The sequence below is a fragment of the Plecotus auritus genome (genome assembly GCF_963455305.1).
Source record: "Plecotus auritus genome assembly, chromosome: 3".
Lineage (NCBI taxonomy): Eukaryota > Metazoa > Chordata > Mammalia > Chiroptera > Vespertilionidae > Plecotus > Plecotus auritus.
The window spans coordinates 4465545-4493522 of record NC_137772.1 but is presented as its reverse complement, the minus strand read 5'-3'; the positions used below and the strand labels follow the sequence as shown (position 1 = coordinate 4493522).

General features: G+C 41.3%; 1 long non-coding RNA gene across 1 annotated transcript in view; it reads right to left on the bottom strand.

The window, feature by feature from the left end:
• Positions 1 to 5249: 5249 nt before the first annotated feature.
• Positions 5250 to 27978, bottom strand: part of LOC308244680 — a 209958-nt gene continuing 187229 nt past the window's right edge. The window contains exon 5 of the long non-coding RNA XR_013960160.1: positions 5250 to 5381. This is a non-coding gene — a long non-coding RNA (uncharacterized lncRNA). The remainder of the gene's footprint in view (positions 5382 to 27978) is intronic.

Here is a 27978-nt window from a genome sequence, read left to right as displayed (position 1 = left end):
GTTGGGATAGGTTAATGGAGATGTGTGGGGAGATCTGGTTGGGATAGGTTAATGGAGATGTGTGGGGAGATCTGGTTAGGATAGGTTAATGGAGATGTGTGGAGGGTCCCATTGGGATAGGTTAATGGAGATGTGTGGGGAGATCTGGTTGGGATAGGTTAATGGAGATGTGTGGAGAGATCTGGTTGGGATAGGTTAATGGAGATGTGTGGGGAGATCTGGTTGGGATAGGTTAATGCAGATGTGTGGGGAGATCTGGTTGGGATAGGTTAATGGAGATGTGTGGGGAGATCTGGTTAGGATAGGTTAATGGAGATGTGTGGGGAGATCCGGTTGGGATAGGTTAATGGAGATGTGTGGGGAGATCTGGTTGGGATAGGTTAATGGAGATGTATGGGGGGTCCCATTGGGATAGGTTAATGGAGATGTGTGGGGAGATCCGGTTGGGATAGGTTAATGGAGATGTGTGGGGAGATCTGGTTGGGATAGGTTAATGGAGATGTGTGGGGAGATCTGGTTGGGATAGGTTAATGGAGATGTGTGGGGAGATCTGGTTGGGATAGGTTAATGGAGATGTGTGGGGAGATCTGGTTAGGATAGGTTAATGGAGATGTGTGGAGGGTCCCATTGGGATAGGTTAATGGAGATGTGTGGGGAGATCTGGTTGGTATAGGTTAATGGAGATGTGTGGAGAGATCTGGTTGGGATAGGTTAATGGAGATGTGTGGGGAGATCTGGTTGGGATAGGTTAATGGAGATGTGTGGGGAGATCTGGTTAGGATAGGTTAATGGAGATGTGTGGGGAGATCCGGTTGGGATAGGTTAATGGAGATGTGTGGGGAGATCCGGTTGGGATAGGTTAATGGAGATGTGTGGGGAGATCTGGTTGGGATAGGTTAATGGAGATGTGTGGGGGGTCATGTTGGGATAGGTTAATGGAGATGTGTAGGGAGATCTGGTTGGGATAGGTTAATGGAGATGTGGGGGGGGTCCCATTGGGATAGGTTAATGGAGATGTGTGGGGAGATCTGGTTGGGATAGGTTAATGGAGATGTGTGGGGAGATCTGGTTGGGATAGGTTAATGGAGATGTGTGGGGAGATCTGGTTGGGATAGGTTAATGGAGATGTGTGGGGGGTCAGGTTGGGATAGGTTAATGGAGATGTGTGGGGAGATCTGGTTGGGATAGGTTAATGGAGATGTGTGGGGAGATCTGGTTAGGATAGGTTAATGGAGATGTGTGGGGGGTCAGGTTGGGATAGGTTAATGGAGATGTGTGGGGAGATCTGGTTGGGATAGGTTAATGGAGATGTGTGGGGAGATCTGGTTGGGATAGGTTAATGGAGATGTGTGGGGAGATCTGGTTGGGATAGGTTAATGGAGATGTGTGGGGAGATCTGGTTAGGATAGGTTAATGGAGATGTGTGGGGGGTCAGGTTGGGATAGGTTAATGGAGATGTGTGGGGAGATCTGGTTGGGATAGGTTAATGGAGATGTGTGGGGAGATCTGGTTGGGATAGGTTAATGGAGATGTGTGGGGAGATCTGGTTGGGATAGGTTAATGGAGATGTGGGGAGGGGGGCGGTCAGGTTGGGATAGGTTAACTGTGATATGTGCCTGAGTATCTAAGAGAAGACTTTACATCAGGAATTAGAAATATATGGATCTCACTGCAGAGGGGAAAACGTGTCGGGGTCTATATATTTGGAAGTTAGTGCCATGTTACAAGTTAAAGCTGTGAGAGTAATAGGACGAGCTAGGAATTTTTGATATAGAAAGAGAAACAATAACAGGACTAGGCTCATTCAACATACAGATGCTGACTCTATGAGAGGGAGGAAAACAAAAGGACAATTAGAAAACCTCAGGTAAAGATGCCAGTGGGTGGGAGGATAAAAATGTGGTGTTTCATAAACTCACAAATTGCTTCAAGAAAGACAGAATGAACAATGTCAAATGTTAGTAGCCTCAATGAGATCGCATCTGGGAATTAACTGTCCTAAGTATTAATACAGTGAGTATTGGGGATCTTGTAAATGTTGAAGAGTAAAAAATCTAAGTAGAAGAATGTAAGGGAGGTAGAATTTTAGTTCTTTTAAAGACAGATCTCCAAATCATATTGAATACTGTACAGGTTGTTAAACCAAATTGTATACCATAGGTACTGCATGAATACCTACAAGTACCCCAAAATGAAAATACAGATACATGAGTTCACGGAAAAAAGTCTAAAAGAACATATTCCAGTCATCATGGTATGGTCTGGCGAAATGACAAGTCAGTGAGAACTTATTTTTCTTTTAAATTACTGTTTCCAACTTTTACAATAATGTGATTATGTGTGAAAGCAAATAAATTAAAGGGGGCAAACTTATGATTATAAAACATATTATGCAATAAAAATATCCCTTCATTTTTTCTTTAAGTTACTTAAAAAACTCACTTGGATCAGTTTCTTGTGTATTCTTGAAAATATGTTATTGACCTTGTGTGTGTAGAATGTTTTGTTGATATAAAATATATGTATGCTTAGAAAAGTGAACATATAAATACTCAGTTTAATGTAAGTTATCTGGAAGAGGACAATTTTATGTAACCAAATGTATATATTTTTAAAAAGCCAGAAATTCCTCTGGGCACCAACCCAATCAGCACTCCCTGCCTTCATTCCACAGTTAACCCTATTCTGACTTCTAAGACAATAACTTTTCATTGCCTAATTTTTAACTTTATGTAGATAGTATCATACTTTATCCATTTGAAAAAAATTATTCATGCTATTATAACAGTAATTCATATTTTTGTATAGTATTGCATTATAAAAATATACTAGTATTTAGTGATCCTATTAGTAATGGATACTAGGGATATTTACAGTTATCAGCTATTATAAATTGTGCTACGTGAATATTCTTGTCTTTGGCTGTACATTTGCCTATTTATATAATATATAGTGATAAAAGCATAATATGCTAGTTAGACCGTATATAATCTATAATAATAAAAACATAATATTCTAATTAGACCATAGTCCTTCCAGACAAAGCTGGGGCTGGGAGGGCTGAGGCAGCTACTGTGGTTGCCTTGGGCCAAGCCCCTTGCACGGATTTTGTGCACCAGGCCTTTAGTTTCAATATAATTTCCTGAATTTACCAATAAGTGGAATCCTATTTGCCCCCTAATAATTTATATTTTGACATGGTTAGTGATATTTTGGCCTTGCAAAATGTTTTATGCAAGTTGAGTATATTAATATTTTTAATCACATTTATTCATGTTCAAGGAGACCTTATATAAAAAAATCCAATATTTTTTCTTTTAAAACCTCTTTATCCCAAAATACAGATTAGTGTAACACTGGTTTCATAAAACAGTTTTGGAGACTTACTTTTTAATCTATTCTATGGAAAAGTTTAAATCGTATTAGAATAATTTGTTCTTTTTAGATTAGGTAATCAAACTGAAATTCTGTGGGCATTATCTAGGTACTTAGATTTTGATAACTTTCACAATTATTTTATACTAATTGGTCTAGTGAGATTTTATGTATATCTCTGAGTCAGTGACAGTTATTTAACTTTTCTAAAATTCATCAATTCCATAGTGATTTTCAAATTTGAATAAAATATTCTTTTAGACATGCTTTTCTCTGTATTTGTTTTATTTCCATATACAATTCTGATATTGTTTATTTTTCTCTGTGTTTTTATTGCTTGTGGCAGCTCATTGCTTGTCTTTTAATTATATTTTTCCAAAAGTCAATTCTTTAACTTTTTTTTTATCAAATCTAATTTTTCTCACTAACTTATTTCTGTTTCATATTCATTTCTTAAGCATTAAATTCAATAAGTTAAGAAGAGAAATGAATAATCTTTGGGTCCTAAAGTGAAGGATTCATTGTCATTTCCATTTTAATTTTGGCCTTACAAGCAGTTGTTTAGAGAGACTTTAAATCCATTGATGTGTGAAGTTTCTTTTCTTTCGCTTCCTCACTTTAAAAAGCTATTTTTCCATCATGATCAGAGCATATGGTACCTATAATCCATTAAGGTTTTCTCTTTGTTGTTCATCTATCGTCATTTTTTATAAACATTTCATAAGTGCTTCTTAAGAACAGAGGTTACAATACTCATTAATTCAACAAATATTTACGGACACTCACTACATGCTTGGCGCCTGCAGCAAATGAATAAATGAAGCACATGGATATTCCTGCCCTGCATTCCAGCTGGGCAAGAAAGGAAGTAAACCCTGCCCACCTCGGGTCAGTACAGTGCCCTGGAACCTGACCCACACGACGGGGGGAGAGAATGAAGGGACAGGTGTGAAGGGCAGGGCCGGATGGGTACCCTGAGGAAGTGATGCTGGGACCCTGGCTGGGCGGTGGAAAGGGGTCTGTGTGCAGTTCTGAGGAAGGAACACCCCAGGCGCAAGAGGCTCTAGCGGAGGCCGCACTGGCAGCTGAGAAACAGCACAGAGGACGGCTGTGGCCGGAGGGAGGGCGGGGAGGCGGCCAGTGTGGCCTTGAAGTCAGGGATGTGCTGAGGTCGTGGTGAGGACTTGGATGGCACGCCGATGGCGACCGGGAGCGCTGGGGGGGTTGGAGAGGAGTCACAGTGATGTGACTTGCAGGGGACATGGACCTTCCCGCCGGATGGCTGGTGAGCAGAGGCACCTGCGGGCCAGCAGGGGAGAGGCTGTCTGGGCTCAGGCTGGGGTCTCAGTGATCAAGACAGCCAAGGGGAGGCTGAATGTGGAGTCTTTTGCAAAATGGACCCTAAAGCATTTGCCCCACAGAGCCAGAGGGGTACTGCGGGCGAGAGAGCAAGAAGTCACTGTTGGGGCCTGGGCACCTGGAAACAGAGCTCCTCGGAGATAGAAGTCCTGGGAGGGAGCAGGCGCTGGGGCGGGTACCACATGCGTTCTGGGAAGGCTCATTAGGGGCGTCTGTCCACCTCAGAGCTGAGTCCCATCGCGGCTGGATGCCCGAGTTTTGAGAACTTAGCAACAGGAGGACTTTACAGCCACTAGACAGAATCTCTTAGGGTCCAGTGCTTGGCAGCATCCCCAATTAGGAGACTGCGAAGGAGGGAGCCTGAGTCGATCTGCTAAGGGAGCTGCGGGGAGTGAGGACTGGGAGTGTTTCTCAGGGCCCATGGGGGGGCCAGTGGCTGTCGAGGTGATGCTTTCCTCCCACCCCAGCCTGGCGTTTCCCATGAACCCTCCCAGGGGAGGTGCCCTTTCTCTTACCTTGGCGTCTGTGAACCCCGGGATGCGTTGGTTGGGGTGTGGTTTACCTCCAGAGTGTCCACCTGCCAGCAGCTACACGGTTGACAATAGCTGTCTGTCTTTCCTTCCTTTCTGCTGCTTTTCAGGCAGTCTCTGTAGGAAGCAGGTTGGGCATATCGCTAGTTTCTCTCTCATCATGGATGTTTCTCTCTCTCTCCGATCCTTTCCTCTCCAAAATCAGAAAATATATTTAAAAATACATAAGGTTATAAGTAAAGTACAGATTATATCAATCTCATGATGTACAAAGACTTGCTATTCTAAAAAGAATCCCCAAACATATTTATCTGCTACATTATTGAGTGAGTCACCTTTTCAAATTAGCCAAAAGTAAGTGGAGGAAAAACAGCTTTGACATTTAATTCACAGGATCACAGGGATATTAGGTATTAATTATCTATGTCACCACCATAATTTTTTAACCAGGAAATGGACTGTTAAAAAATGAAACCAAAACAGAATGACTGGCACTTTTAAAATAATCTAATATAGCTAGAAAATAATGTATTTTTTATCATCTCCAATTATAGTGAATGATATATTCCAGCAGAGAGATTTTTCCTGCCAGTTAATTTAGGACCCAATTAAATATTTCTCCTCTTCCTGGTCGGGGTGCAAATTTAAACCCCAAGTGTTCCAACCAAGATTTCAGAAAGCTTGCCGTGACCATTTTCTTTAATTACATAATAACGTGTTTCTAAAACTCTTCTTTCAATGGCAGCTATTGCCTTATTTATGGCATGCCTGTCAGAGTAGAGTAGCAGTGACAACAGTGATATGAAACTTTACACACTTCTAAAAGTTTTCTCTAACATTTAGCAGTTGGTGCAAACTGTGTGGTTCCCCTACAGTCCCTCCACATCTCCACAAGTTGACAGGGTAAAATAACAGCACCGGGTTTAAAACATATATAGCTGGGCTGATTCATTCAGTAATCCGCTGACCCAGTTCTATTGAGCCCCTATTTATGACAGTGCGTTTCCTAGGATCTGAACATACAACAGTGAATGAAAAATGGGGAAAAAATTCCTTGATTTCAAGTGAGACACAGTGAGGGAAGATAGACAATAAAAACAGCTATTTAATAGAAAGAAGCCAGGCTGAGGAAGCGGCTGGCCAGTGCTGTATAAAGTCAGAAACCACAGAGGAATCAGGCTGGTGGTGGCGGTAAACGGGGTGATCTCAGTGAACCTCCCTCAGAAGCAGCCCTCGTGGGAAATGGCTGTCCCCTGGGGCCCGGCGCTTGAAGGACACAGATGTTCAGAAGCAACGAGGAAAGGCCGGAAGTGGGACCGGAAATGTGTCTTCATGTCCCTTGGTCCTAGCCAGGGTGCTGAGGGCCACGCTGGGCAGCCAGTGGGGAGAGTGGGGGTGGGGGTTGCCCAGAGAAACGAGGTGATGAAGCAGCTTTGCCTGGAGGTTTTCAGGTGCGTGGTGCTGGCAAGCATGCTGATCCCAGCCAGGGCAATGAGGCAACTAAGTGAGAGCAATGAACCCAGCCTCCACCTGGACAAGGACGCCTTCCAGAGCTCCAGTGCACGGCACATGTGAGCGTCAGGTTCAAAGCGCCTTCAGCCACGTCCTCCTGCTGCTGTGTCCACTGTAATTTGGTTGATTGTAAAAACAACTTGGGAAATAAAAGACTTTTATTCTGACAATCACCACTATTGGGTATAGAAATGGGTAATTTCTGTATCTAGATGACAGTACTATTATAATATTAAACACACCATCACACAAAAATACATAAGCTTCCTAAGCTACAGTAGGATTCTTAATAAAAGAAAATGAAGAAAAAAATGCAAGCTTTTAAGTAAATTGAAGATTTTTTTCACCTCATTGGAACTTAAAGTTATAACTAAAAGTTTTGATTAGGTAGGTTACGGAATATTTTACACATTAGAATGCATGCACACACTCACAGAAACAGGTCACATATATGACTATCAGTGGATGTACTGATTTTTTTTCCCCTTTCGGCATTGTACTGTGCAGAGGAGTTACTTTAGCATCATTGTGATTTTATAAAATTAGCTTTATTGATATCTATGTACAACACACACACACGTGCACAGAGACTTCGAATGAAATTAATGCATTTCTACAAACCTTACTTGATCTAATATTCTTTTTAAACCTTGCTCAGTAACAAAGTTGACGTTGATGGGAGCCTTTACAATGATTATAGTTAATCCTGGTTTTATACACTGAACTGATAAATATGAGTGTCATCATAGAATGATACCCATCAAATACAAATCAAGTTTTGGCAGATTTATAAAAGAAAAAGACACTAGGAAATACAGAATAATGAAACAAATAAATCTAGTCTAAAATATCATGTTAAAAATGAAGCCTTAAACAAATATTAGTTTAAAACATGCAAGATGCCATCTATTAAAATTCATTGCAGAAGAAGGTGAATAAAAACTATGGAAACAAGAAGTATGACTATGATACCTTATACAACGTTCTGAAATGTTATTTAACTTTAGAGATTTTGAGATGTTATAAAACAGACTTCATTTTCCCTATAAAAGTGAGAAGAAAATATAAAAATAAATATTGCAATGAAAACTTCCAATATGAGTAATTTCCACAGCAGAAGGATTGATTCAGGGACCTCAACAGGTTCCTTTTTAGGATAACTGATTCTTTAAAGATTTTCTTCCAGAGCATATGATTTTAGAGAAAGCGTGGAAGAAAGGGATGTATAACAGACTTTTTCTACATAATCTATTGTTGTAGGATGAAGAGAATCCAGTGATTTGTAATGAAAATAAAAATAATAGATTGTTGTAAAATTCGTTGTTTTCTTTTTTAGAATAAAATTATTGATCATGTAATGCAATGGGTGACTTAGAAATGTCCTATATCTGTATGGACCCAGCAATGTGAAAATCTGGTTTCTTTTGTTGTAGAGGGAATGTAATAAACTGTGTTGTTCCATTTAGTGCAGTGAGTTGAAGATGAAAAATGTATTTATAATGTTTTGGATGTACCATTGCTTTAATCCTTTCCTTTATGTTCCAAGGATAAAAATCAATTGGCTAGCATAATGCTATTTAAAATGGAGACTTTCATAGTTTCTTTGTTAGCTCAGTATTTCAGTGTCCCTTGGAATAGAAAGACTATTTATGCTCTTGGATCTGTATTTATAATAACTTTTAAATTGTATCCTGTGGATAGTGCTATGAAACTAGAAAGGTTTTATGCATATCTAATATTATCACTGCTTTATCTAAAAGACCATATGAGAAGCCCATCACCCTGCTCTGAACTGTCTTGATTTCTCTAATTCTTTATGTTTGTGAGATCAGAATTTGCTCCTACATAGGAAATGTATGAAATAAGTTGACATTTCAAAAGAGAGACTCTAGTTGAAGATTAATGTTTTAGTTCACTTTTTCCCCCCTATCTCCTTGCTCCAGAAAGAGGCAGCAGAAAATAACCTTGGTTATCCAAGGAAGATAAATTGCTGTTGAATCTCTGATGGTTAGGTCAGGTCTCTCCCATCAAGGAAGAAAGAACATATTATTAACACATATAAGAAAAATAAAACCCAACGTATTTCTACTAATAAAAAGGGAGATGAAAATAAGTTATAAGGAATACACACACACACACACACACACACACACACACACACACTAGAGGCCCAGTGCATGAAATTCATGCACCGGGTGGCCCCTCAGCCTGGCCTGCACCCTCTCGCAATCTGGGACCCCTCGGAGTATATCTGACTGCCAGACGGGCTGTCGGACATCCCTCTCGCATTTTGGGACTGCTGGCCTCCCTGCCTGCCTGATTGCCCCTAACCACTCTGCCTGCCTGCTTCATTGCCCCTAACCACTCACCAGCCTGCCTGATCGCCCCTAACTGCCTCTGCATTGGCCCCACGGCTTAGTCCAGAAGGACATCTAGAATAACGACTGGAAAGTCCGGTCTAATTAGCATATTATGCTTTTAATATATATATATATATATATATATATATATATATATATATATACACACACACACACACATATATATATATATATATATATATATATATATATATCCACAAAGCTTTAATACAATGCAGTGTTGATACCACCTAGTTTGTCCTCTGGCTATGAGATATTAAGAAGCAAAGATGATCTATTTGGCCATGAAATCTTACAATACGGTAAACTTTGACCTTAACAAGAAAAGGCTATCTAAGTATATTAGACAACTGGAAATTAAATGTTAAACAACACACTGTCCTGGGTAGCTCCCATGTCCAAATTCCCCAAGCTGCAATTCCTGACTTTTACAAAGATCAGGTACAAGGATTACACTACATCTATCCCCGTTGATATGGACAGTGCCGAATGTGAGGGAAAACGCATAGCTCTAATAGCTGCTGATTCTTGAATAGTGCAGGTTTGAATTGCGTAGGTCCAGTGAAACCCAGATTTTTAAAATCTGCCTTCAAGTGGACTTGGGCAGTTCAAATCCCTGTTGGGAATTCACATATTTAGAGAGAATCAGAAAAATTAGTGGCCATTCACCACCCTACTCACAGAGATCCCAATTGGCTGTGAAAGGGTGTTCTTCCCAACCATGACCCTACTGAGGTGGTCAGACAGGCCAGAGCAGCCATGGGCAAACTACGGCCCGCGGGCCGGATCTGGCCCGTTCGGCTGTTCTATCCGGCCCGCGGAGCCGAAAGAGCGGAGGGTTCTCTTGCTCTCCCCTCCGCTCCTTTACTTTGAATTTATATTAGTTCACACAAACACTCCATCCATGCTTTTGTTCCGGCCCTCCGGTCCAGTTTAAGAACCCATTGTGGCCCTCGAGTCAAAAAGTTTGCCCACCCCTGGGCCAGAGCCTGGGAGAACCCCCTTACACATAAGCAGATGGCCAGACATTCTCCCAGGCCCTCCCACAAATGTCCAGGAAGTGGCTTAGCTGGAGGCTAATATTTGGGGTCTAATAAGAGTGATTGTAGAAACTTTCCCCCCTAAAGTGAATTAGTCTAAGGATGAATTGTATGCGTTTTACATGACTTTTCAAAGGCATCTGTACTAAACCCAGGAGCCCTGGAACACTGGGATCTGCTATTCCCACCCAGCTAGGGCATTTTCTCCCTGATACGGAGGGAAATTCAAGAGTGAAGTTAGAAGGGGAAGCCAGCCTATAATTTAATAGAGCAACAATGGCAGTATTACTTGATTTGTCTAGAACAGCTTGAAGGAATACAGAAAGGAAAATCAACAAATCTTGTTCTGCCACGTGAATCCTTAGAGACAAAACTCTAAATCTAAGAGCAACTCAGTCCAATAAGAGCCCTCTTATTTGCCTCTAGACATTTGTAGATGCTGTAAAGACCAACCAAAACAGGTATTCTAGGGTTCCAGGAGGGCCTTTTGCCTCCCAGCTATGTGCTACAGCCACCTCTCAGGCCACTGGGACCCTCCGGCATGGGCATGTGCCTTTGCTCCCATGTAGTCCCCACAGCTGCCCTCTTGAGGGGCAAAGGCAGGGAAGTCATGCGTCCCTGTCACCTCTGTTCTCTGTGCAGTCTGCTCCCTTACAGCTGATGACACAGCTCCTCCCTGCACAGTGACAGGCCCCATAGGACTAGGCCACTGACTAACCCCTTCTGTTCTCCTCCATCACTGTTTCATTTAAACCCAGCTATATCACTGCCCCTCCCTGAGGGCAGGCCACCCCGCCTCATTCCACACGCCTGCTGGGCAGCTCCAGAACAGGTCTCAAAGCTGTGACGGGACCTCCCAGAGACCCCCCTAAACAACCCAGGCTCCTATTTGGCAGTGGTTCCTTGGTTATGTCATGCTTTTCCCAGGTCCCGGCCTGTGGTACTCCCAGCCCCAACTGCCTGGCTCACAGCTCTAACCGGGATTCCAACAGGTACACCGACGCCAGGTATGCTCCTGGGTCAGCCAGGCTGTTGGCACAATCTGAAAACTCCAGGGATTCTTAGCCTCGGCAGGTGCTCCTAGTGCTAACGGGCATGTGATTGCTGCCCTGTTACAAGCTATGCAGCCCCCTTTCAAAACTGCCATTGCTCATTGTTTGTTATCCGGCCCGCACTACGGAAACTGAGGACACATCTTTAGGGGACGATACGGCTGACCAGGAGCTCCCTATGCAGCTCCGCCGTACCCCGGCCTTTCCTACCTCACACGTGCCGCTAGTCCTGGCTGATCGTACTGACCATCAGCCAAATGCCACCCAATCTGGAAGAGACAATTGGGTTATCAGATGGACTACACCATGGGTCCAGCAGACTTGCTGCCATTCCCTTTCTTCCCACTTTTTGGCTTGCACTTCTCTCTTTCCCATCAGATGAGACGTATGCGAGGGGCCATCACACAACTGAAAGACACAGTTGTCCTCTGCTGGCATCCACAGCGTTTCTGAGTAAGTGATTTCCCAGTGCACCACCTATAAATCTCACCAAATTTCTGGGTGAATCAATATCCCACATGATGTCTCCAAGGCTCACCCTGCTCTCTGCAGAAGTCCAAATGGATTTACGAACCGCCTCCAGCTCTCAGCACTTATCAGTTTGGCTGTTGTCTGCATGGTCCGTGGGTTATGTACCATCTGACTAGATGCGCCGATGCCACAGGGGTAGTAAAGCATGAACAGCTGAGGTTATCCAACTGTCAGCATTCCTTTATGGACCGAATTCGACCCAGAGGCTCATTTTACAGCAGATATAAGCCACACACTTGCAGAGACTCTGGGGCACTCATTAAAGTTGCATATACCCTGTACTATCCCCAGAAGGAAAAAAGTAGACAAAAAAAGAATTTTGGGAGGAATCTGTCAAAAACAAACAAACTGGACTTAAATGCCCAGAAGAACTACCCCTGGCCCTTGCAAAGATCCAGAATACCCAGATAGACATAGACTGACAGCTTTTGGAATAGTGATCCGATACCAAACCTAATGCCTGCATCTCTAAACTGGCCAGTCCTGGGTTAAATGAACCTGTGGGAACTTAGTGACAGTCTGCTGCTATGCCCAGCTGGGTACCAGAACGAACTAGTATACTGGAAGTAGATTGCCAACAGGTAAAAGGGTCATGGTGTCCACCACTGACAACCCTTGCCACCTCTTTGACCAGGAGAGGGGTGCACATCAGGGTGTCTAGAAGAAAGCACGCACTGTCCCCACGCTGAGAAGGGCCTTCTGTGGTAAAGCTGACCACGTACACTGCCATAAAATTGAAGTCCTCCTGGTCCATGCGAGTCACACCAAAATAGACCCAGATCACCACTCCCAAGGTATTGGAAGGCAGCCCCTGCAGACCTTCCAATAGGACTCACAGAGCCAATCCCCAGGCTCCATTAGCAGACGGCAGCAACAAGTGGACAACTTTTTGCAAGATCACAGATCAAAACTTTGCTTCCACCAATCCTACCCTTTTTAAGACTCCTTACACGCACACACACTCTTATTTTTTAAAATATATTTTTATTGATTTCAGAGAGGGAGAGACAAAACATCAATGATGAGAGAGAATCATTGATCAGCTGCCTCCTGCACGCCCCCTACTGGGGATCAAGCCCACAACCCAGGCATGTGCCCTTGACCGGAATCGAACCCCGGACCCTTCAGTCTGCAGGCCGATCCTCCATCCAGAGCCAAACCAGCCAGGGCAACTCCTTCTTATTCATAGACACCTTTTTCTCCCCCAGTTAGTAATTGCTAGCTCCAATTCAGCAATCAACTCCCGCTCTGAGTTTCCACTGTGGGTTCTCTTTCAACCTGTGACTTGCTCATATTAACCCTTACCTTTCAACAGGTGACAGACCAATATGCCTGTTTACTACACCCTGGCCACACTAACTGGTTAACCTGACTGTTGGTAGATGGAACAGAAGAACCCAAAAGGTTTTCCTTCCTGCCGGCATACCTGGGGCACTGAGTGGGGAAGATGCTGAATGACAGGGTTTGGTCCACAACCAGAAAAACATCACCCTGCCTCCTTCTCGGGTGAGTTATGTGGCCCAGGAACACCTCTTACAGAAGCACAAGTACTGTCCCCTGACCAGCTGAACACAACAGGTGACAACTTTCCCCTCATACTGAAACAGAAATGCCACTGCCCTTTCTCGGGTGACACAGGACAGAATTGCAATCAACCGCCGTGGCTTAGTTCTGTAGTTGGCCCCTGCAATCCTGTTGAGGATGCTTGTCAAATCATCCAATGGCTTCGGATCTTTCAGAGGCTACTTTGTACTTCGTGGGGCATCTCAGCTGCTCCCCTAATTAGACTGCCCAATGCTCCAGACTGTGTATGGGGACCACAGTCTGGAATAATGTGGCCAAGTGACAAAGCCAAACTGACAGGATTATGGGGAAATGGAGCTCTGTGGATGCTAACATTCCTGATTGCATAGATCACAGAATGCCCCAGAGATGAGAAATTACAACTCTCACTCTGACCTTATCTTTGAGCCACACTGGCCTTTTCATCTTACGTGGTAACAAGGTATATTAACTTTTCCCTCCAAAATGTGGCAATGTGGACTCGGGTACCCAGCTCCTTCTGTCACCAGCTACCCACCTGAAATGCCAGCTGGATTGCAAACTTGGGCTCCTCTGTCCATAGAGTTGCGCCATGTAAACAGATTGGATGAGAAATCTTGGAAAATTTGCTTGGAAATGACCATCCAAAGGTGTTTTTTTCAGTGTTGAGGACCTTATTCCAAAGCTTTGGAACTTCCAATGGGAAAGAAAACGTGAGTCTTGCCCTGGTAGCCAACAAGAGACCCTTCCTTGTTTCTCTGAAAGCAGAGAATGAATTATCACGTGGGAAGAATACCATCCCCGAACCCAGAGAGGAGAAGGCATCCTTATTGCTACATAGAAGGACTTCAGGTCTGAGTAGACTGTATAAACCTATGTTGCTGCTTCTTCATTAATTTGCTAACCCAACCCCAAACACCTTAGTCAATTCTTCACAAATAATTGTTTCTTTGTTTGAAAGGTACAAGAGCTATCCTTTCTCGGCATTGGTTAAAAGTATATAATAGGTTTGAGAAGGAATGTATGTGATAGAAATAATTGATCAACTATAACTACAGATTGTTTGGAATAATTTTAAAAATTTTTCATCTTACACTTGTCACAGATCCTATTATGTATACACAAGAGACTTGTTATGTGTAAAGATTGCTCATGTTTTATCTGTAAATATTAATTGGTTTTAAATTTGAATATGAAAGCTACTTTCACCATAAAGCATTAAGAGTATATAAAATAGATGGCACATTTGTAGCCCTTTGGGTTCTATTTATTAATGAGTTCAGGACCAACTGCTTGTTTATTTTTCATAAAATGTGTTCATGAAAAATACAGACAACACCAAAGTTAAATAAATCATCTACTGCTTATATCCCAAGAAAGCCAATATTCTCATATATAAATGACATTGCAGAATGCCCTGAAAGAATATAGTTCCTATATGTCAGCAAAAAATATTAGTTTAACAGTGTTATGCCAGCAGTTGGATTTTCTAAGTTATAAAGCTCTTACAATATTAGCACAGTTTTGAACAATTATCTGTAACATTTTTAGTAATATCAAAAATGTCTTGAGTGCAAGATCTTAACTCCAGAAATCAGTGGAATTATTTGAAAACCTGTATGTGTCTGTGTGTACTCATTCAAAGGGTGAAGATCATCAGTGGTTTCAATTGAATTGTTATTGAATTTTGGGTCAATGAAAAAGTTATATAAAGTTATACATCCCTATAGAACATAAAATACTCTTATGTGTATCTTATGATTAATATCTTGATATTTTCTCAGAATTATAATTCTAAGTAATTTGAATTCCTGAATATATTAACTGCCTAATTATTCTTTACTTTTTAAATACATGTATGATGGACACATGCCATTTTTGACCATTTATTTCCAAGTCACTTATTTTAAAATTAGAATATGATTTTACTTCATTCAAGTCTCTTATTTGTATGTTTACATACCTGCCTGCATAGCTGCATTATTTATGTGTATTTACATGAAATATTAAATGTTTAATACAATGATAATTCTAAATTACTTATTTGAATATTTATTTGGCTACATCAAATATTTGCTTCAAATTCATTTGTGAAACAAGTCATAACTTCCACTACATAATTTAGTAAATCTCTATATAATCTGTTTATAGTAAGTTTTAGATTACGATGCTAAATCTAAATATTAGACACGTTCATCATATAAAAATTGACTTTACACAGACATATTGGAACACCAACTTGCTTTAGAGGTCCATAGGGAATATTTTGGGGACAATCTATTTGCTTGCAACCAAATTTTATCATTATAACTTAACTCAGTTATTTCACAAACTGTGTTATACACAGAAGGAAGAATGTCTTAGCAGAAGTAAAAACACCTCCACAAGGCAATTATTTGCCTTTGTTTTCACAGGAGGACCATCCTAACAAAAAGTAATGAGTCAAGTGCAGCAGAGGAAGGTATTTTCAGGGCGGGGTGAGATTTTAACAAGCTATAGATGATCCTGATGCCTGTGAGGGAGGAGACCTTCCTGGACATGATGCCCTGCAGGCACCATTGCTTTACGTGCAGGAGAGAGGGCACACCCACATGGAACGCGTGCTCGCTGAAAAGCAGGGCATGGGAGTGCCAATGCAACTCTCAACGTTCTCTCGGGACACATTCACAACTGCACAGATCACAGCGTGTTCACATGATGTTGGGTGGTAATGAGTACCACATAACCTGCAATATAACACTCAGTACAATCCACCAAAGGACAATAAATGAGGACCTATTTTCTAAATTATTGTAACAACAACAATCTCAGGAAGAAATCCCTTCATAATTTCCATTAAAAGGTATAATTTATATTATCTTCTCTCACCTACTTATACTCCCTTTGTAGACTTTGCCACTGGAGACACTGACAATAATATACTGGTTTACAGCTATCAGTGGAAACAAGAAAGATGGTTATTGAGCTTAATTATTTCCCCATCTTTTTAATACTAGTAAACATGTGTAAGTCTGCTTGTAAAAGAAGGCTAGTGCTCATGAGAGAAAGGCCACATGTGACCTGGCTCTGGATGGTGGCCGGCGTTAACTGTGACCTGAGGAAGAACCACACACACCAGAGCTGTAGCTTGTGCTTGTTTTCCCAGGAATGGTCAAGGTATCAGGTTACGAACTCTAAGATGCCTTCTGTAGTTCCTCAGATCGCTTTATAACAGGAAACTGTCCTTTTTACTAATAACCTTCAATTTCATCCGGTGATACTTTACCTTAGAACACTAAAGCTTTAATTAGTTTAGCTCTCAAGGTTTATCTCCTATAAAATTTTATTGATCCAATCTAGTTTCATGATTGTTTGCTCACAGAACCCAACAAATGAAAAATACCTAAATTAAATGAATTGAAATATGACTTTAAAATAAACTAGAACTTTAAATAGCGGTAAACACAGAGATGTAAATTAAATGTTAAATCCTGAGTGTTAAGTTACAGGTAGTTTATCCTACCCAGAAGAGAAGATAATGATATTTTATGTTTTTCTGTTAATATAGACATGTGAAATGCTTCAGAATTTCAAATTCCTTTTTTCTTAAAGTTGACAATGAAGAAGAACCATTTTAATCAAAGTTAATACAATAAAAAAAAAAAAAACTTGTTTCTTAACTGTTCTGGAGCTTTCGCTAAACTATGGTTTATAGACAATCTATTTACACAGTCTTAACATGGATATGTAATGTATTCATGAGTATGTATAGCAAATATTTTTCATATATTTTACTTTTAAGCTCAGAATTGACAAAGGCTTATCAAAGCATGGGTATTCCTTGGCTCTCTCTCTCTCTCCCTTCCTCATTATTATAAAAATTACTTCCTACTGAATCCAGCTTACGTGTAAAACAAACCATGTGATATACCCTCTCTATGCAAATTCTGTGACTCGAGACATATCTTAAATTATGTTTTAAATTTTAAATTAGTTTATAGTTCCACAGACTCTTCTAGTCACTTCAACAGAACCTACCATTAAGATTTACATTACTCAATATGTGTGCGTCTTGAATTAAAATGAAAATAGAAGAATGAAAGGAAATGTATTTTCACCTACGATAATGGCATTCTAGCCAATGTGGACCAACTCTGACTGGACAAGTTAACTTTCTATGTAACAGGAGGGAAGTACCAGGCTACAATCCCAAAACCAAGGAAACTTGCCTATTTGTCACCATCACGTAGAGCAGCTTCTCACCTAAACTGGTCTGTGCTGAAAAGGTAGCTGCGAGAAGGAGAAGCCCTGGGTTTGGTCAGTGTTTGGAGACAGACAGAACTTGGGTGCAGGGTCGGCCATGGAAAGGTGGGCTCGCTACACCTCTGGCTGTTTGATTGGCTTCTGAAAGGCGAAACCATAGAATCAGGCTTTTCAGAGAACTGGAAACGGAAAAAGACTCCCCTTCACATGCACTAAAGCCCAGTCACATCATTTAAATGCATTAACTGGATTACACTAATCCAGGGTGTACCTATTTGCATTCCAGAAGCAAAGGCAAATACTCGTGGGGGGACTCGATACTATATGTAGCCTCATGGACATTTATATAAAAATACAGAATATCAACCAATCAAATTTACCAAGCACTTGAGGAAACAAGGTGATGGGACTGAAAGCAGGAAAACTTAGCCGCCCCCGGCGATGAGGACAATGATTATATTCGATGAGGCATTACAACAAACATGCTTAAAACGTTCACAGGGAAAAAGACAGCTATTGCAGCAGAGAACTGGAATACACAAAAAATAATCACATGGTAATTCCAGAAGTGACAGATATATTAAGCTTAAGAGTACAACAGGCCAGTTTAGCAGCACGTTGGGTGAACAAAAAGGGAGGATTATACAAAAAGTGGGGATTAAAGAACTGAGGATGTATCAGCAGAAAACATTTATGTTGATGGACACAGCGCAAAATGAATGTGAAACAAAAAAAGGCTTAAAATATGGGATCAATGGATTAAAAAATGTTTCTTATGTACTTATATACATATATAAAATTACAAATAGTGGAATATATATAATAAACATATATAATAAAATATTCAGCTATAAAAAAATATCCCGAAGGACTTCTGGTCAAGACAGTGAAGTAGGTAACACTGTGTTCATCTTCTCCCACGTCCACATCAAAATTACAAATTACAGAACAAACGTAAATGAGAGCTACCTGAAGACTAGCTGAATAAAGCCCTATACTCTGAATATACAGAAAAAGCCACATGAGACTGGTAGGGTGAACCGTTATGGGACAGGCAGGTCCCACATCCAGGACGGGCAATTACGGATCTGGAGGGATATTTCGGAGGCAGAAGTCCCTCTGAGGAGCTAGGGCTCCCAGCCCCACACCTGGCCCCCCAGCTTGGGGTGCTCAGTGCTCAGAAGTGGAGTCCACAGGACATCTGGCTGTGAAAACCAGTGATACTGCAATCAGTGAGATGGAGTCCCAGCCTTTCCTCTTAAGGGGCCGCACACAGACTTGCTCACTCAGACTCACAGATGCACTGTCCTGGGTTCCAGTGCAGGGGCAGCAGCAATTCGAAGATTGCTAGGGATCCAGGGAGATGAACTGAATTGACTGGTTTTGGGGGTGAAGCTGAAGAGGCAGGGGTAGGGTGGCTCTGTTTGGGGACAGAAGCTTGAGCAGGTGCTATCGCTCCTTGTTGAGCCCACCCCACACCCAGCAGGCAGGAGCAGACTGGCACCAAATCTGAGATCTCTATTAACTTAATATCATTCGCTCTGCCCTGGTGATTCCCTAAGACCTTGCCCTGCCCAACTCACATGCTCAGCCTAAACCAAGTCCAGCGGCCTGCCTCAGCGCATGCTGTGAACTTCCCTGCCTATTTAAAGAAATAATGACCGAAAACTTCCCTAACCTGGTAAAGGAAATAGACTTGCAAGTCCAGGAAGTGCAGAGAGATCCAAATTAGATGAAGTGAAAAAAGCTCACATCAAGACACGTCACAATTGAAATGCCAAAGGTTAAGAACAAAGAGGGAATGTTAAAAGTAGCAAGAAAAAAAAGCATGTGGTTACCTACAAGGGATCTCCCATAAAACTATCAGCTAATTTTTCGACAGAAACTTTGCAGGCTAGAAGGGGGTGGCATAAAATATTCAAAGTGATGGAAACTAAAGACCCGAAATCAAGATTACTCTACCCAAAAAGACTGTCATTTAGAATTGAAGGAGAGATAAAGAGCTTCCCAGACAAAATAAACAAACAAAAACAAAAGCAATTCATCAACACTAAACCAGTATTACATGAAATATTAAAGGATCTTTTAAGTAGAAAAGATCAGAGATATGATTAAGAACATACAGGGGGGGCCGAAACCGGTTTGGCTCAGTGGATAGAGCATCGGCCTGCGAACTGAAAGGTCCCAGGTTCGATTCCGGTCAAGGGCATGTACCTTGGTTGCAGGCACATCCCCAGTAGGGGGTGTGCAGGAGGCAGCTGATCGATGTTTCTCTCTCATCGATGTTTCTAACTCTCTATCCCTCTCCCTTCCTCTCTGTAAAAAATCAATAAAATATATTTAAAAAAAAAAAAAAGAACATACAGGGGGGAAAATTCTAACTGAAAAAGACAAAAACACAGTCAAAGCAGTGATCAACCAACTCTAATGCTAGTAAGAAGATTGAAAGGCAAATGTGAAAGATCATGTGTAATTACAATAGATTAAAGAGTACCCACAGAAAAGAAGTGAAAAATGACAAAAACCTGGAAATGGTGAGTAAAAACTCCAGTGATTTTAGAATGTTCAAATTCAAGCAACAATCAATATAAAATATGTTGATATAAACATAGCTTGGTATAAAGGAAGCACATGATAATAACAAAAATTCTATGAAAAAATTTACAAAAAATTATGAAAAAATCCAGCTTGATGCTATAAAAAGTTAACTACATTAGAAGATAGCAAGCAAATAAGAAAGAACAGAACTACAAAAACAATCAGAAAATAATCAATAAAGTGGTAATAACTACAAACCTATCAATAATGCCAGGCCAGCATGCTCAGTGGTTGAGTATCGACCTATGGAAGGTCAAGGTTCCATTCCAGGTTGGGGCACATGCCCTGGTTGTGGACTTGGTCCCCAAGGTGGGGCGTGCAGGGGGCAGCCAATCAATGATTCTTTCCCAGCATTGATGTTTCTATCTCTCCCTCTCCCCTCCCTCTTTGAAATAAAAAAAAAAAAAAATGTATTTTTTAAAAAAAGGTATAGAGAAATGAAAAATTCTGCAGAAATATTGCCTGTGTAAAGCAATGTTTCTTGTATTATTTAAAAATAAAATTGCATCCGTGTACATAAGAAAAAAGTGCTCCTTTCACTCTGAATTTAGAAAACTGCAAGACAACATTACTCTCAACCTAAAAAGGAGCAACCGTTGGATAAAATGCAAAGACCGTTTATTTGACGTGGTCAAGAGCTGCAGTCGCAAGTCCCTGAAAGGAACTGAGTTTGGAGGAACGACAGCGCTCTGGAAAGAGACATAGGAACTGTCACACCTTTGGCAGAGCGCTGACAGATATAATAAAAAAATAATTCTGTTGTAAAGAGAAACGAGGGTAGGCTTGAATACCAGTTCCCATAATGAGGAGTCCTAGATACACAGAGGGTGTGTGTTTTCAATGGCAAACTCTCTACAGGCACTTCCACTAGATGTGCATAGAAAGACCGGGGTGGGGGAAACCAGAGGAAGTCAGCCCTCTTCCTGCTGCAGGGATGCCCAGTGATGACCAGATGCCACTGCGGAACGGGACAGAAATCCTGACCGCCTGTGTCACCCCTGATGGATGCCCTCGATTCTCTCATAATACCTACAGGGACAGGGATAGAGGCCAACCCATCTGCATCTCGGGGCAGTTGGGACGAATCTCCCTCGCGCTCCCAAAAGGAAGGCAAAGACCCACTGATCCCTGAGAATCGCAAATGAAAATGATCTGTCCTGGGGGAGAGGCCAGGAAACAGGCCCCAAACGCCTCCCCAGTACAATTAGTGCTCTGTTCTCACTGAGCCAGAGAGACATGACCGACTCTCTCTTGCACAGACCACACTAGGTAGAAGGTAGAAGGCAGAGCTCGGCTTCGGGCTGAAGCAGACACAAGGACACTGAGAAGGCCCAGCCTTAAACTCACTATTGTCTGTGTCCATGGCTTATGCATACATGCATACAAGCTCGTTACTTGCTCTCTTCCCACCCATGCACCCACCCGCCTCCTCCCTGAGATTCCACAGTCTGCACCAAGCTTCTGTGTCTCTGGGTCTACTTGAAAGAGGCATGACCACCTTCAAGAAAGCAGAGTCTTGTGAACTATCCTGTAATCCAATCCCCACCTTCGTTTAATCTTCCTTAGTTCACCTCTTAATTTTAAATACATAAAAGAAACTGCAAAATGGTCATTCTCCGAAAGAGTCTGAACCCACAGAGCCTTATTACCCATGTGGGAGGTGGGGGGAATGCTCATCAACGGGCCTGGAAGTCACCAGCCCCCCAGGACCTGACCATGCATGCTATGTTACCCCGTCATTTCCTCCTTTACAGCACATTTAGTTCGAGCCAATTGTATCTTCTAACTTTGATTTTCAATTTAAAAACAGCCACCAATTCTGGCCAAAAAAATTAGGCCTCCCAGTAAGATTGTAGGATTATCTACTGATTGATCACCCATCCCCTCAGACCACAGCAACTCATTAGAAAACGATACATACTAGACAATCTCCTTGAAAATCATTCACATCAATATCAACCACTGTAAATGGTCTAGAAAACAACCATACAAAACACAATAAGTTTTATAAAGGAAATTCAAACATGAATTAAAGACATTAAAGAAGTTTTGAATAATGGGAGTGATCTGCTAGGCTCATGAGTACTTAAATCCCAGTTAATCACTTGATAATGAGTGATCTGAAATACTTATTTTAAGTTCGTTATAGAAGAAGGTGGCAAATAACTAAGCAAACTTCACAAAAGAAAACAAAAATGAGATGATTCATTTTGACATATTTAAACGCATTGCACAGTGCCATAAAGTTTATAAAATGCTATTAGACCGGGAAAAGATAAATATAACAATAAAATAAGACAGTCAGAAATGAACAGCTACTTTATGTCCATTTATAAATTTTATGATTTATATTTATAAATGTTCTAAATTATCAAGTAGTTAGATAATCAGTGGAGGAAAAACAAGCGATTGTTGAATAGTATTGGGAAAATTGGCTTAATATGTGAAGAGAATAAAGCAAGACTTTTTTGATAGTTTAAAAAAGTTTTTTAATTGAATTTATTGGGATTACACTGGTTAATAAAATTATATAGGTTTAAGGTATATAATTCCACATAATACATCATCTGTATATTGCACGGTGTGGAAATAGCTTCTAATTATTTGCTTTCAAGAAAATCGAAGAAGGATTAAATCAAGTTAGTAGCTGAGAGCTTAAAAAATTTAATAACAGATCACTATTTGATTTTTAGTTGTTCAAATGATTGTCTGTAATGCTCCAAAAAGTATTGGCATTTATAGTTCACCAACACATTTTTTTTTGTATACTAAAAATGTTTGGCATAAAATTTAAATATTTGAAAATAATGTAATTTTCGAAGTATTATAAACATTTCATTTTAAGATGGAAATTGTTGTATCACCTTTTCTAAATATATTGATTAACTAAATAACATTGTTTACTAGTATTTAATATTCTCTTATGCAATTAGAAAAAAAACATAAAGCTTTTCTTTAATAACAATACTTTTTGGAGAATTACAATTACTTGAACAACTCACAAGCTGCATGTTAAAAATCAAACAGTGATCTGTTTCTAAAAATATTTTTAATGATCTTTCACCTACCAAGTGGATTTGATCTTTCTTCAACTTTCTTGAAAGCAAATAATTAGAAACCATTTCCCATACAAGTGACTTAAAAGCTATTCATTAAAGTCATTTACTTTCACAATTTCTGGGGCAGCAATCTAATTAGGGTTGTTCACATTTTTAATTAACAATGCTGTATGTATGTGACTGCGCATGTGCCTGACTGGGCAGATGACAGAGAAAGGATGAGTTCTCCCTGTAGTGGTTTTACTGTGAACACTGACGTACCAACCGCAGGACCATAGCTCCAAGGCGGAAATGCGAGATCAGGCCCTGCCAAACTCCGCCACATTTCCACACTGGTCTACAGCAACCCTTACTTTGTGTGTGTTTCTGTTTATAGATACCTTATGTGACATACTTCTTACAAATAATTAATTGCATTGTCCCGGAATGATGCAGCCGGGGACTTTGGAGGCCATTTGCATCATGTAGGCTTGTTGCAATGTCCTTGTAAACCATGGCAGTCTCCTCAGTTGGTAACCTCCTCTTCCGCAGGATCCTTTCTCTGTGTAACAGTTAACAGTTATTCTAGAACATTCTCCACATTCAGCTTTTTGAAACATGCAAATCAGCTGAGACCAGCCAGGAGTGTTGGACATCTCCCTGACCCTGGGGAATGTGACTGTGAAATGTTTACATTTCGGCCTCACAACCATGCTGTCTACGGCACTTCATCAGTTCTGATCTCGTGAATTCACAGCGTCAGTCCCTCTCCCATAGGTTCATCACATCCTGTGGATGTCATTTACTTGTTTCTGGAGTGGCCTCACACAGATCGGCAAACTTCCTGGCTTGCTGGATGTTCTGTGTTATTCATCCATTAACTCTGAACTATGGCCCACAGCACTGTGACTCATGTGGGAATGGAAGCCCACTATGGTACAGCTGGGAGACCAGGGCTCAGAGAGGCTCAGCTGGCTTCTAAGGCCACACAGTGAATAAGTGGGAGAGCTACAGGCCAGAGCAAAATCCACTGAATAAAGATGCCAGGGTCTTATTTACAATTATAGTTTCATCACTTAACGTTATTACTACTAAAGTCATAGTAGATTACATAATGTCTAATATTACATACACAATATATTTATATATATGTTATATATCCTATGTATTATTATTTAAACAATAACAATAGCATTTAAGGGTTTTTAAGGTTGCCTTACTACAACAGGATATCCTTAACACATATGACACACGAGTATATAATGCATATATAATGTGCAATATGTACATATTGTTACATGTTACATATAACGTTTTCTCTGTAAAGCACATACAGCCCCGTAATAAAAAAAATGGAAAAAAAATAAAAAAGGAAAAAATAAGTAAATAAATAAAAATAAAATCCATAAAAGGTAAAAAAGTAAAATAAAAAATAAAAAAATAAAAATAAAACAAAAACCACACAAATGCATGGTGCATCCACTTTGCATCTCTAAACCATGTGTTACTTTTCCCCGGTTTCATAAACCCTTAGGTGACCTACATTGAGATATAGGAACAGGTTTTAAATAGACAAACTGCTTTGCTTTTGTTCTTTTGAATTTTAGCTTCCAATGAGAATATTAGAGTAAATGTTTTGCTAATCCTATTTTAGACCTCTATGGAAATGTAATCAGCAAAAGTATTTGTGAACTGCAACACTGAAATGATTAAAAATAAAAAAGTGCAGAAGGAATCTTCGAATATTACAGCATTTGAGAGATGTATCAAGTAACTGAGGTACAATGTGATCACACCTTTTCTAATTTTATTTTTTTTTAAATATATTTTATTGATTTTTTTACAGAGAGGAAGGGAGAGGGATAGAGAGTTAGAAACATCGATCAGCTGCCTCCTGCACACCCCCTACTGGGGATGTGCCTGCAACCAAGGTACATGCCCATGACCGGAATCGAACCCAGGACCCTTCAGTCCGCAGGCCGACGCTCTATCCACTGAGCCAAACCGGTTTTGGCAATTTGATGAGATGCCAAACTGGTTTTGGCAATTTGATGAGATGCCAAACTGATGAGATGCCAAACCGGTTTTGGCAATTTGATGAGATGCCAAACTGGTCAGGACCTTTTCTAATTTTAATTATGTCAAAGTATCCCTTATTTACTAGCTTTCACAAATCCTTTTCACTGATTATTTTTGCCTACTTAATTTATTCGTTAACTACATAAAACAAGTAATCATGAAAAATTTAATAATACTGAGGTAGGATTAAGCAAAGGAAAAATCTCTTAAGGAAATGTGGCTTTATGACAAGTATGCTCATCGAACTCTGATAAATAGTTAAGAATTATGAAGATAAGATAGATCACACTTCATTTATCTTTTATTTTCCCAAGAAAAGAAGGTAGAAAACAGTTCAGTTGCCAAAATCCGTGCTTGCATTGGAGATTTCCTTGTATCTTACCTAATAAAAGACAAACATGTAAATTGACCGTACCTCCGCTACGCCCACAGCCAATCAGAGTGAGTATGCAAATTAGAAGGCCAAAGATGGTGGCCACCCAGCTTCTCCAGGCGCGGAGTGGCCAGGCGGGGCAGGACGCCTGCTATAGGGGGGGGGGGGGGGGGGGAGGAATCTACAGGAGTGGAGTGCCCCAGCGAAGATGAAGATGGCAGACTCCGGCCTGAGTCTGCAGCGAAGACGAAGAAGGCAGACTCTGGCCGGAGCGAAGGCCTGGGTCCCGGGTGCCAGAGGAAAACTGGTGCTGGAAGCCAAGGGAAGGAAGGCCTCTTGCACAACCCTCTTCGTGCAACGGGCCTCTAGTGTGTTTTATATTTTACAGGCATTACTGGAGGGCGCAAAGGAAATAGCAGACACGGCAAAGCAGTGAGGATGCGTCATGAGGAACACGGCGCTATGACTGTTTGAAATTACTGTGACCCAGGACGCGGGCCAGTCTCCTGTCTGCTCGTCCCCACGCCTTTGACGGTGCATTTATTGGCATTGAACAAGGACGCCCAGGGCTCTTTGGAATGTCCAACCTGTTTCGCCTGAGGATTATGCAAATCAGTTCTTAAAGCCTCATTAAAAGATAATACTTAAGCTGAACACTAAAACTCTCCAGTTAGAATTCACATCAGTGAAGCGTGGAGTTAGTAGGTAGTACCCTCCTGGTTTACTCTGCACATGGCCACGCTATATATTCGATTTGCATCTCACGTTTATTATATATCAGCTACCTAGGACACTCTCTCTTCCTTCATTATGAACAATGCATATATTTATCTGTTATGTATATATGTATTTTTAGTATGTATGGCAGAATATTTCCGTGCCAATTTGATGTGTATTTTGAGAGGAATTATAAAATTTTCAGCATAGGATATGAACCCTTAATAAAGTAAAATGTATTAGGCCTGAATATAAATGGGAGCACTCTCAGTGTTGGGAGAATCGGGGTGTGAGAAAAGTCAGTAGCAGCTAAGGCGATCCTTGTCCCCAGCGCGCTTGTCGGCCTTCTCACCTGGGCGTAAAACCAAGAAAAAAACGCTACCGATCAAAACGTTTAAAGAGAACGGTGTGCCCATAGTGTCGGGATCTATTACTTGCTTGCAGTAACTGGCTTTGTCAAATTTTGTTACAAATTGAAGAGCCACTTAAAGGGTGAATTAACAAATTTAAAATATATGCCATATGACTTAAGAGAAATCCTGAAATTCATTGATAAATCATAGCAATATTAATAAAGGTCAAAATTAAATGTTTGGATTCTGCATACTTTGAAACAAGAGGTCTTTTTGTTTGTTTTGGGCACAGGAAAGAAATCAAATTTCACCAAATACCACATGGATTACAATTTATAAAGGAAGCCATGGTCCTCAAGAGACAAATAAAGCTGAGAAAGAATTTAATTGGTCAAAACAAAACAAAAAAAGTCTCACGCTTGATGCTTGCAGGATCTGCTTTCATTTCTATCTATGTACAGAGAATCGCCTTGCTTCCTCAATACAAACTGATATTCAGGCGAACCGTGGCTGCAGATACACAGAGATGCCTGGAAACCTGGGTTCTTTCCCAGCCCGTCTCTGAGCAGAGCAGCGGGTCAGAGGGTGCGTGTCCGTGGGAGGGACTGGGGCCCCCTCTTGCATCGGGAGCGCGCGGGGGAGCTGACGGTGCACCCCCTCATTGCTTTGTGAGCCTCTCTGTAGCAGGCGTCCTCAAACTGTGGCCCGCGGGCCACATGCGGCCCGCCGAGGACATTTATCCGGCCCGCCGGGTGCCGCTGCCTGTCCTGCTTAGCAGCCGACGCGTCCCGGGCCCGCAGTGCGCATAGGAATTTGTTCATAGTTGTTTTTTTTTTAAACTATAGTCCGGCCCTCCAACGGTCTGAGGGACAGGGAACTGGCCCCCCCGTTTACAAAGTTTGAGGACCCCTGCCAGTGTGCCCGAAATGCCTCCCCTCCTTGGGACCCATGAGCGATCGCTTTCCGAAAGGGCCTGGCGCCCCGATGGGCTCGGAAGGGCTTCCCGTTAAGGGGGGCGCTGCTGTGTGGAAATACCGGTTCCGCTCACACCGCTGACACCGTGTTTCCCTATGGCTCTTTAAGGCGGTTGGTTTCCTGTGAATGTTAAATCAAAGACAGCAGCGCACTCTTCCCCATCTGCATGGAGATGAAGGTGACGCGCACGTTCCTATTTCTACCTGCGCTGTCAAATGTGCACACTCCAGGGCAGACAATACTCTGAGGAACGTTTAATAAAGCTGCCATCTTTCTATCGC